Source organism: Peromyscus eremicus, chromosome 1, assembly GCF_949786415.1.
Source record: "Peromyscus eremicus chromosome 1, PerEre_H2_v1, whole genome shotgun sequence".
In the NCBI taxonomy this organism is placed as follows: domain Eukaryota; kingdom Metazoa; phylum Chordata; class Mammalia; order Rodentia; family Cricetidae; genus Peromyscus; species Peromyscus eremicus.
This window is the reverse complement of record NC_081416.1, coordinates 7,515,474-7,528,298: the sequence shown is the minus strand read 5'-3', so window position 1 is coordinate 7,528,298 and position 12,825 is coordinate 7,515,474.

Below are 12,825 nucleotides of genomic sequence, written 5' to 3'. Positions count from 1 at the left end.
AATCAACACTGGCCTACTACATGCCAGGAATCATTCTAGGTGTTGGCATGTGGTAGTGAGCAAGAGAAGTCCCCAGCTTTCATGGAGTCCCTTCCATTCCTGTGTTCCTTAGCTAGTCTTGAGTGTCTGGTGTTGCTTCTGCTGGTGACGCCATGACCACACTGCCTGGGATACCTTGCAGCAGAGACTAGAGTAGGCAGTGATGGAATTTGCCTTCTTTCTATACACTATGAAAGAAAATGAGCAGGTTGCCAAGGGTTCTTGGAAGGAGTAATTATTAAGCAATATACAAGAGAAGAATCCCAGGCAGAGGTAAGACATGATCAATAGCTTCTAATATTGTATTAAAACAATTCCTTGAAAATACGCAAGCAAAACCCAGGATCTAGGCAGGCTTACTTTCAGCATTTTGCTAACCCAAAGATGCCTTTTAAAACAGGTATTTTTAAGAATTGATGAAGCAGACCAGGAAAGATGTTGCTGTCTAGTGAGGCTCACCTGCTCTCTGTGGTAAGGTTTCCTTGGGCCTTTTGATGTTGACTTTCGGCACTAGCTTGTGTCTGGTTACTTGAACGTTTCCCTGTGGACTGTCACTAGAGTCTTGGTAGCAGGCCTGCAGACTGCTGGTGATGTGAAAGATGAAGCAGCTAACAGGCTGCTGTCTAAGAACAGACACAGTTTTCCTTAAGTGCACTGAACTGTGTGTGCCTGCTATGAGCAAGGATTCTCCTTCACTTGTGAATATGGCTTGTACCATGAATTTCCTAAAATCTACGTTTGGTTTGGGAATTTCTAGGGCACATGTATGGATGTGGTCAGCTAGGGGATTCTCTTCTGACCTCCTCCATTAGGGAGACACAGGCATGAGTCTTCCACCTGCTCCTCTACATTCTCTGTCTTCTTTCCCTCTCTTTCACATTAGAAAGAAGCTTAAGACTGAGCTGTGCACAGTGCTGTGTGCTCAGAATCTCAGCACTGGGGAGGTGAAGAAGGTAGATCCCCAGGCTCACTGGCTCGCCAATCAGGCTGGCTTAGAGAATTCCAGGCCAATGAGAGACCCTGCTAAGAAAACAATTTAAACAGTACCAGACAGAGAGAGAGAGAGAGAGAGAGAGAGAGAGAGAGAGAGAGAGAGAGAGAGAGAGAGAGAGAGTTCTAATTGCTCTGGGATGTCTTTACATTCTCCCTAGAGTGTCAGAGGGCTGAGTCTCCATTGCCCACAGTGACAGCTTGTGCATGACTGCAACTTTATTAACAACTGCCTTCCTTTCATGGCTCACTCTCTGACCCTTTCCATGGGGAAATTTCCTTCCAAATTGCCTGCTTGCTCCCAAAACCTTGCCTTGGAGTCAATTTTATGAGAAGATGAGGGGATACAAGCTGAAACCTACAGATTCACTCACAAATAGCACCACACAGTAAGCTTCCTTCCTTCTATGGCTTCTATTATGGTTTTAATGTGAAGTGAACTCCTCTTCATAGGTTCATATGCTGAATACTTTGTTCCAAGAGAGCGGTGTTATTTTGAGAGGTAGGAGAAACTTTGTGAAATGGGGCTGTGCTGGAGGAAGTAGGTCACAGGGGACATATCTTTGGGGGGTTCTATCTTTTCTTGTCCCCTTCTTGTCTGTCTCTTTCTGCTTCCTGTTTGGCAGGAAGTGAGCTGCTTTATGCTTCTACATGATCCCCATCATGATGTTCAGCTTCAGTAGTCATGATCTGACACCTGCACAACTGTTAATACAGATCTTTCCTTCAGCTGTTTTACTCAGGTACTAGTCATGATGATATTCCAACTAATATCTTCCTATCTCACAATAACAAAGTACTTGGAGGGTGTTTCATGCTAGGGTATATATTTGATTACTTAGGGTACTGTTGTGGGACACACATATTTGTTTGTTTGTATTTTAATTTTTATTTTAAATTCTTTTAATACAATGTATTTTGATCATAGTATTTCTCCTTCTCCAACTCCTCTTTGATCTTTCCCACATCCCTACTTACCAACTTCATCTATCCCTCTTTCTTTTTTTCTGAGTGCTGGGATTAAAGGCGTGCGCCACCACCACTCGGCCCCTCTTTCTATTTAAAAAAAGCCCAAGCAACAACCCCCCCAAAAAAAAACAGATAAACAAAACAACAACAACAACAAAACCAAAGAAAACCCAAAAGGCAAAACACAAAACAAAACAAAACAAAAATGCACGAGAAAACATGGAATCAGTTTTGTGCTGACTAGCTACTCCTGGGCATGGGGCCTGTCCTGAAGTGTGGTTGGTATATCTGTATGCAGAGTTTTCCTGTCTTGCAGCCACTCTCAGATAAACACCCTGAGGCTTATATTAATTATAAATGCTCAGCCAATAGCTCAGGCTTATTAATAACTGGTTCTTACATTTTAAGTTAACCCATATTCCTTATTTACATTCTTCCACATGGCAGTACCTTTATTAGCATGGCACATTCATCTTCTGCTCCTTCTGCATCTGGCTGGTGACTCCAGACTCTGCCCTTCTTCCCCCCCAGTATTCTCCTAGTCTCGCTCTCCTGCCTAACCTTAATCTGTTCAGCTCTTAGTCAGTCAGCTTCTTTATTAAACTAATCACAGTGACATATATTCACACAATATAAAGGAAATTCCACAGCATTTCCCCCTTTTTGTCTAAATAAAAAGGAAGGTTTTAACTTTAACATAGTAAAATTATATACAACAAAAACAGTTATCAAGTAAGAATTACAGTTATAATATCCAGTCCACTTATATTTGGAAAAATTAGAGAAAATACTCTATTATCTATCTTATCTTGGTGAGTATAAAGTTTTACATCTAATTTACCTTTTTATTATAACTAAGGAAAACTGTCTTCAACTCCATCAAAGATTCCAGAAAGGTGAAGCGTTACCTAATGACAGGGACATCAGGATGCCTGGACAGTCACCCAAGATTCCTCTGCAACAGTAAGACATCCATCTTCAGCATGCAGGCCTAGAATATCTGACAGACTTTTCTGTGAAGCAGAAATTTTGAAAGACTGTCCTGTCTTATCTTGGCAAAGTTTGGCAGTCATTTTAGTTTGTATCCTGCTGGTCCAATTTGGACATCAGCAGTTGAGACAAGGGCAGTTTCTTGCCTAGTGGCTAACTTTTGCCACAAAGAAAGTAACTCCATATGGAATTTCTTCGATGCCCATCATCTTCTCTGAAGTAGATTGGTGCTGCCAGGAGCAGACATGTCTCATTGTCATAAAAAACTATGTTATTAAACATATTAATTGCCATATTCAGTAAGTCTTTGAAGTGTTTGAAGACCATCTATCTATCTAAATATATCTGTTTATGACCTTGAAAACATACCTAACATGACTATAAGTTTGACTATTATAGATGTCTATTAACTATGTTTTTCATTATATCTTACCTTTTAAATGAGCCGCATAAATATAATATCCTAAACAAGAGTAGAAACATACTTAACAGTATAACAAAATTAACTTTAAATTTGTATCAATATACAAAACCATACCAATGTAAAACATTTAAGACTAATAGTTGCTTTTTTGGTTTAAAAGTAGATTCAATAATCTACCTTTTTATCCTATCATTTATATATCCCCCCTTTTCTTTTCAGAGATCCTTGAATCTAATCTCCTTCATTCACCTTTTTTTGTGACCATTACCAATAACAACAACTTGTAACCAACTCCCCTTAAATGATAATAAATATACTTAACCCTTCTTTTGGGAATGTGGGTATAGGTCTCTAGACTGCTTCATGATGTTTGTGGGTATTGCTATCTTAGAAAATTTAGGATTATGGTCAAGTCCTGACTGGAGTATTCTGTGAGGCTGTATCATCTCAGACAGTAGCTTTGAAGCTGTTCTGGATGCAGAATTTTGGGGACATTGTAACAGAGGCATTTTGAAATACTAGATCACCTGGGCCATCTGTTTTCATTGGTGTTTGGTCCCTGCAGCCGAATTTCTAAAATGGTCTTATTAAGTACAAAACATGGAGCCAAATATAGGGGTGAAAGCCTTAGATCGGGGAAATAGGGAAAGCCACCAGCCAATCTTTCCTCACCAACTCTGCAGCTTTCAAATGTGTGAGTTCCTGTCTACCCAGGCTTTATATGCTTTGCTTTTCTGCCCTCTCATTGGCTCTCTTAGCCCAGCTACCTCACCTTCTCTTCCTACACAGCTCTGCCACTTTCTGTCTGTCTGTACAGACCTCCAGGTCTCTATGGTTGGTACTGGGATTAAAGGCGTGTGTCACCGCACTTGGCTCTGTTCTCTAGTGTGGCCTTGAACACACAGAGATCCAGCCTGCTGAGGGATTAAGGGTGTGTGCTGCTGACTTCTTTATTTACTTAAAATGGCTGTCCTTTTCCCCCTGATCTCCAGGCAAGCTTTATTTATTAATGCACAAATAAAATATCACTACATTTCAGCACAAATAAAATATTACCACATTTCCCCCTTTTCTGTCTAATAAAAATTAAAAATTTATAACAAATATAAGAAAAACTACATACAATAAGTACAATAACTATATGTAATATATATAAGCAATAAATACATCAACAATGCCTATTCCGTTTGCATTTGACAAACTCAGAGAAAATATTCCATTATCTATCCTACTTTGGTGAGTCCAAAATGTACCTAATTCACTTCCTATCCTAACTTAAATTACCAACAGAAAACTATCTTATGATGTCTTTCAAACTTATACACTTAACATCTCTTAGTGAGTTTCTTTTCTGAATTTATTAACAAGGAAAACTGACTATAACTATCTAATTTTCAATTCCCTCAGAGACCCTAGAAGGAAATAATATTACCTAGTAAAACAGGAAGTGCAAACAAGCAACTTCTAAAAAAATGAGTTATGATAGAAACAGCCAGCTGCCAGGACAGTCACCCGAGGTTTCTCTGCACATTGGGGAATCATCTTTGGCCTACAGGTTTATAGTGTCTGACAGAATCATTTGTGAAGTAGGTTGTACACAAGGCCTATAGCTTGACCTCACATTCAGTGTGAGTATTCCATGCACCAGATAAACTTGAATTCCACCAGTGTCCTGTCATGATTCAGGATTTTAAATTCTGGATGCTGGTGTTTTTGGAATTTGACTGCCCATTCTTCTTGGCTTGTGGGTGGCTTCATTTTCTTTATTAAATGCCAGTTTACCATTGAGAGATTAGACTCCATCAGACTAGTTACTCCTTCAAGAATAACTGTTTCAGTTACTGTTCCACTGCACACCAGAAGCCATTGGCCCACTGCCTATTCAGCTACCTTTGAAGAAAGGGGCACTGTATCTTTTCCGGATTGCAAAGCCACTTCAGCAATGGTGTCATAATGTTCTGGCCTCAGAGGACACCTGTTGCCAAAGCTGCAACCACACTTGTCTTGGCAAGGATTGGTAGTCCTTTGTTTTGCATCCTGTTTGTCCATTTTGGATAGCATACTGTCAGCAGTTGATGCGAGGGCACTTTGTTACCCAGTGGCTAACTTTTGCCACAATGAAAGTTAACTCTATGCAGTTTCTTCAGTGTCCATATCTTCTCTGAAATAGATTGGTGCTGCCAGGAGCAGACATGTCTCATAGTCATAAAAAAAGAAAAAAATTCTGTTATTAAAACATTTTAAATGCCATATTCTGTAGATCTCTGAAGGGTTTGAAGATGACCTGTCTATCTAAAATATATCTCTGCTTAACCTTGAAAACATACCTAATATGACTACAAGTTTGATTGTAATGTCTAACTACTAACTTTCATTTCTTTATATCCTAATAATTGATAATAATAACATTCAAGGATTAGCAAATTGCATTACATTGTTAAATGAACTATATAGGTACAATATCCTGAACAAGATTAGAAATATATGTACAGCATTTTCTAACAATGTCAATCTCAATATATATAATTTGTATACAATATATAAAAATCTAATCCAATTTAAAGTATTTAAAACTAGTGGTTGTCTTTTAAAAGTAGACTCAATAATCTATCTTTTTATTTATATCATATCTATTTCCTCTCTTTTTTCTTTTCAGAGTAGATTCAGTAATCTACCCTTTACTCTATCATTTCTACATTTTTTTTCAGAGTAGATTCAATAATCTATCTCTTATCTATATCCTCTTTTTTCTTTTCTTTTTTCAAACAAGAACCTTAAATCTAATCTCCTTTGTTTAGCCTCTTTCCTGACCATTAACAATAACAACTTGTAACCAACCATCCTAAACAACAGCAACTATCCCAAGCCAAAAACCCACTGAAAGACCATAAACAACCTGCCCTACCTCTTGGGAATGTGGGTGTCATGTTTTTAAATTGTTTCCTGCTGTTTGTGGGCAAAGATGTCTTTAGGGGATCCTGAAAAGAAAAAGTTTGAGTTAATTGTCAAGTTCTGGAGTGGTAGCTGTATCATTTGTTGTCCAGTCTCTGCATAATTCAAAAGTGCAAGGCTTATCTCAAGTCCTCGCTTGCACAGTCTGTGAGGCTGGATCATCTCAGCTAGCCATCTTGAAATTGCCTGAGCAGTTTGTAGTCCAAAGCTGATCTCTGGGTGATGTTTATCAGCTTAGTGGTATTATTATTGTCCATGTGGAATCATCATTGTGGGGCCCCATCATCTTTCTGGAGACTTCAGATTCGCTGTTAGGCCTGATCATGTTCCCCTGCAGAAAACTAATAGAGACTCCAACACAAAAAACATGTATAGGCAACTAAATAAAGTCTTTTTCTAGAATTAGTTAGTATTCTATATGACATTAATATCACAACAAAAGTTTAAAATATATATATTAATCTTATAAATTTTGATATAAGCCAGGCGGTGGTGGCACATGCCTTTAATCCCAGCACTTGGGAGGCAGAGCCAGGTGGATCTCTATGAGTTCAAGGCCAGCCTGGTCTACAGGGCAAGATCCAGGACAGGCACCAAAACTACACGGAGAAACCTTGTCTGGAAAACAAAAACAAAAACAAAAACAAAAACAAAATTTTGATATAAAATTCATACCTTAAGAGGAGTTTAAAGAATCAAAATAAAGCCAAAGAATTGAGATTAGTGGCAATAGAATAGTCCCTTAATTTTTTGGTTTTCTTCTGTCCCATATCAGATGACTCTTCTTCTGACATGATACAGAGATTTTGCATTTTTATTTTAACGAATGTGCTTGGGTTTAAAGAAGGAGAGAGCCATTCTCCAACTCCAAGGCCAGCTTTAGTTTTTAATTGAACTGGAACTACAAAAAGACCATTTGTGTTAAGTGTCCATAGAGAAGAGCAGAAACAAACATTTAGGAAGAAATTTTATATGTGATATACCAATAGGCCAATTTACTCCTTTTCTTGGGACATTTTTTCCTAGATGATTTGTCCTTTTTCTTCAGATATCTCATTTGTTCAGTGTTCTTCAGATTCCTTAGCCTTCATTCTCCTAAAAGACAAAAACAAAAACCTTTCCACTAACTTTGGGGAGGTTCTCTTTCGGCAAGTTATTATCTGATTAAATGAAAAGCATTTGTTAGTGGTATATGTTAGTTTAAATTGGATGGTCATGCTGGTTGATGAACTATCACCTCTTCTAATTAAGAGGTCTCTCTTGTTCAAATTGCACCTTCATCAATTTTGATGGTATCCATAGCTTTTCTTCTCCTGTAGAAACAAAAGCAAAACCCTGTCCCCAACATAACACATATCCTAGTTTCCATTCTGAGGTCAGCACATCTTTAAAGTATATAGGCTGATTTATTTCTGTAGTTTTTTTCTATAATCCAATATCTCTCTTCAGCTCTTGTTCCTTTCTCATTAGCACTGAGAAAATTCAAAGTTGATAGAGCACTATGTAATCTATTTCTGGGGGGCTTTGTTACCCCTTTCTGTTTATTTAGCATATTCTTTAGAGTTTGATTTGATCTTTCTATAACTGTTTGTCCTGTAGGTTTATGTGGTATACCTGTAATATGCTTTATATTGTAATAAGCAAAAAACTGTTTCATTTTATCAGAGACATATGCTGGAGCATTGTCAGTTTTTATTTGTTCAGGTATACCCATGATGGCTATAACTTCTAGCAAATGCATGATTACTGAATCAGCTATTTCAGAACTCAGAGCAGTCGTCCATTGAAATCCTGATTGAGTATCAATGGTGTGGTGTACATATTTCAATTTTCCAAATTCTGCAAAGTGAAACACATCCATCTTCCATATTTCATTCCTCTGAGTACCCTTTGGGTTACATCCTGCTGGTAGCAGAGTCTGACTGTAAAAAGAACAAGTAGGACATTCCTTATAATTTCCTTGGCTTGTTGCCAGGTTATGAAAAAATCCTTTTTTAAACCTTTACTGATGACATGATGTTTTTAACGAAATTCTGAGGCCTCTAGCAAATTTCCTAAATCTATAATTTATCATTACATTGACAATATTTTACTAGCTGATTCAAATGCAGATAATGTAGAATGTTTGAAGAAATAAAGAAAATTTTGCCTTGTTGGGGATTACAAATTGCTCCTGAAAAGATACAAGGAGGAGATTCTACTAATTATTTAGGATATAAAATAGGTCTATAAAAATTAGACCCCAAAAGGTGCAAATTAGGAGAGATAGACTACAGACTATTAATGACTTTTAAAGATTATTCGGAGACATTTCCCTTCTATGAACTGTTGTTTGGGTAAAAAATGATGAACCGATTAATTTGTTCAAAACCTTAGAAGGTAACAAGGACTTAAATAGTCCAAGAGAATTATCAGCTGAAGCTGAGAGAGAATTGGCCTTGGTGGAAAAAAAAGTATGGGAAGGACATGTGGATTGTGTAGATCCACAGCTTGATTGCATTTTGGTTATTTTCCCCTCTAGGCATTCTCCTACAGGAATTTTTATGCAGAGGGAAGATATTATATTGGAATGGATATTTCTACAAAATAAACAGTGTAAAAAATTAAAAACCTATGTGGAAAAGATCTCTGACTTGATTTTAAAAGGAAAATTGAGACCTCATCAATTAGCAGGACTAGACCAAGCAGAAATTTTAGTACCTTTAACTACGGATGAAATTGACAAATTATGGGCAGAAAGTGAGCTTTGGCAAAGAACTTGCAATAATTTTTTTGGGAGAGATTAACGGCAAATATCCCAAAAGCAATAGAATTTAACTTATAAAGAGAGCTGATAGGATTCTGCCTTGCACTGTTTAGGAAACACCCATATCTGGAGCCTGTACATTTTATACAGACGCAAAAAGGAAAGGTGGGTTACAAATCAGGAAATTTAAGTAAAATGGTTCAAAGTCCTTATAATTCAGTTCAAAAATCGGAATTGTATGCTATGGAGGAAAGTGCTTTTCCGTTTCCTAGCAGGTATCAATTATAAATAGCTTCTTGATTAATGGTGGGACTTTGTGTCTACTTCCCCTTCTCAGTGCTGGAATTTTGTCTGATTTAATCTTGCATAGGTCTTATACATTCTATAACAGTCTCCATGGGTTATGTGCATCGGTTCTCTTGTGTCTAGAAGACACTGTTTCCTTGGAGTCATCTTCCACCCTTGGCTCTTAAAATCTTTCTATCTCCTCTTCAGCATCCTCCTGAGCCTTGAAGGAAGGAAAGGGTTTGATAAAAATCTCATTTAGGGCTGAAGGGCACACATACTTAAACTTTAGTAGAATTTCACATTTTATTTTCTAAACAAATCTTAGAGATTAGGAATTCTTTTTACAATTTTTTTTTCAAAATGTTTTTTGAATCATAATTTTATACACTTCATAGGGCTGGGCTTCTGAGTGTAGAAAAACATAGCCTTGAGGGAACTGGGCCTGGATTCAAGTTCAGCCACATTTTATTCTAACTACACAACCTTGAAAGTGAAGTTCAGTATCCAAACTCCTGAACTTCACTTTCCTCATGTAAAATGGAGCTCAAAAAATATAAGATAAAAACAAGATGAGGTCTATGGAATACTGGCCACAAGATAAATGCTCAGAATAGTGTCCCCGATTCAATCTCTACTCCATTGCTCTCGGCCTTCTTCTTATGTCACCTCCACTGTAGTTGGTGGCTTTGTTCAGACCATGTGGAACAGGAGGGAGTGACAAAAGGATAAACTGTCATGAAAACATGGCACAATATTCCACAGGGGAGATGCATTTCAGTTTCATTCTATTGCTGTGACAAACACCTTGACTCTAAACAACTTAAGGGAAGCATTGTTTATTTTAGCATGCATGTTATAGTCTGTCTTGGAGGAAAACAGGGCAAGAGCACAAGCAGGAACTTGAAGCAGAAATCATAAAAGACTGCTGCTTAGTAGTGCACTCACAGACTCATGTTCAGCTTGCTTTCTTATATAGCCAAGGAACAGCTGCCCAAGGAATGGTGTTGCCCACTGTGGGCTGTTCCCTCCTATATTAATTAATGATCAAGACAATGAATGCTCTACAGATAAGTCATAGGTCAATGGTGACCTGAGCAATCCTTTAACTGAAATTCCCTTCTCAGGAGATGTTAGGCTGTATCAAGTTGACAGTTAAAGTAAGATAGGACAAGGTGGCATCTGAGATAGTCATAGTAAGTAATTAAGAATCCTTCCAAGAAGGGGAAAGGAAGCACAGCCTCTTTGGGTATTGTTCTGCATATTATAGCTCATCTGGATGGATGGGACATGTATTCTAGAAGCACTACTTACGATATCTAATGCAGGAGCTGGACGTGTGCCCACATCAACTGCTTGAGTTCCACTCTTAGATGTGGGGTGGTTCAACTCAACACAGGCCTCAGAAAGACAGGACACTTAGTTCACTGGGGTGTATATTGAGAGAGATGGACAGTGATTGTCCCTTTGTTTCTACAAACCCTTGGAGGCTTGGGTTCACCTAGGGCTCCATCTTCATTGCCTGGTCTTTAGAGCAGAAGTTATGCTTATTGTCTAATAATTGGAAATTAAATCAGAAGTAATAACTAAAATGTAGGAGTGTTCATTTGTGATGAGTGTTTACTTTTTTGTTAACAGTGGGTAGATTTGACAAAGTCCAGCCCATATTATGTTGGTTCACAGTCTGAGAGGTTTCTGTAAAGTAGAGTGGGATAACTGGTCACCTGGAGTCAAGAGGAATTGTTCTCCCTTTCCAAGTATGAAAGTGATCTCCTGCTTTTTCAGACCCACACTTCCTACACCCACTCAAAGCTATCAAAAGGCTTCCATTGCTCTTGAGCACTATTGTGGCTGCCAGTATCAGCACCCTTTTTACTCTGTTTTACTTTTACATAGAGGATTCTTTTTCTGTATCCATCCAAAGTGGGAAAGTAAACTATAGGAGACAGAGATCCCATGGAAAGAAATTTAGGACTGAGCAGTTCTGGGAGGGAGTGAAGGGCCTTCCTACATGGCTGTCATTGGTCTCTGAGTGTGCCCCCTGGCTTTGCAGTTGCAAGAGGTCTTAGCTGTTGGCTGGCTGATGAAGCTTCAGTGAAGCCTTTAAGTTTTGTGTATATTGCAAACAGTTTTGTGGAGAGACAAGCAGACTCTAAAGAGATATTTTCTTTCTTCCATGCTTAGAATGAATACCACAATGTGTTCTAGGAATGGGTCAGTTCTAGCAGATGACCTAAAGCCAGATACTTCCTTGTGGCTGCAAAGGAGATATTATTGGGTGGGTTCTCTTCTCTCTTCCTTATAGACCTCCCTTGCCCCATCTGCATCCAAGTGCCAAACGGTGTGGCTTTTAATATGGTGACACTAATAGGCTCAAAGAATATCTTAGGATTCTGTAGCAAGACACTTGTCTTCAGGGACAATAGTTGATGGCTCCCATAGTGCCTGCCCTACAGAAGATAGCATGCAGTCTTTCAAAATAAATCAAGTCTCTGGGTCCATTAAGCTCCTGCATAGGAAGGATAAACCCTCACAGCAACTTTCTGGTCACTTGTGACTGAGAAGTTGACCAATGAGGAGAAAATTACTTCACTTGTAGAAGTTAACTAATGCAAAGTGAACTCAGTCAGCAACCGAACTCTAGACAGTCCGAGCATGACTGTGGCCTAGAGTGTTCGGAAGGATCTTGGAAATGTTTCTTGGGAATGGAGTATGATGCTCCACACGGTACTTGAGCACTTTGCCTGAAGTGTATTAGTTACTTTTGTCTCATTTCAGTGACAAAATAACACAGAAAAAGCCACTTAAGGGAAAGTAAGGTTTATGTTGGCTGACAGTTTGAGGATACAGTCCACTATGATGGAGATGTCAAGGCTGCAGGAGTTGGAAGCAGCTGGTTCATTGCGTCTGCAATCAGGAAACAGGGAAGTGGAAGCTATGCCCTCAGCTCACTTCTCCCTTTGTATTCATTATAGGACTGCAGTCCATGAAATGGTGCTGCCTGTAGCTACTGGTTTTTTTTCCCACTTTAGTTAACCCAAGTAAGATAATTCCTCACACATAGGCCCAGTGGCTGTGTCCTGGGTGACTGATTCTGAATCCTATCAAGTTGGCAATATTAACCATCATCAGATCCCGCCTCTGGGAGCAGGAATGACTTCCCCCTTTGGTTGTATTTGTGGCCTGGAGGATAGGTTTGGTTTCCAGTGCAGAAAGATGGTCACTCAGAGTGGAAATCCATTTTCAGGGCTCAGCTAAGGTGAACCAAAGGCAGAGCTGTCCACCAACCCTTGAACCTGTACTTCTCATGTTTGTGTTTATACTGGAGTCAGCTGGGCTCTTATTAAAAGTGCCCTTTTGGCCCCTGCTTACTCACATTTTGGTTTTCAAAGTGGTTTGGAAGCAACCCCCAGGAATCTGCATTTTCCCA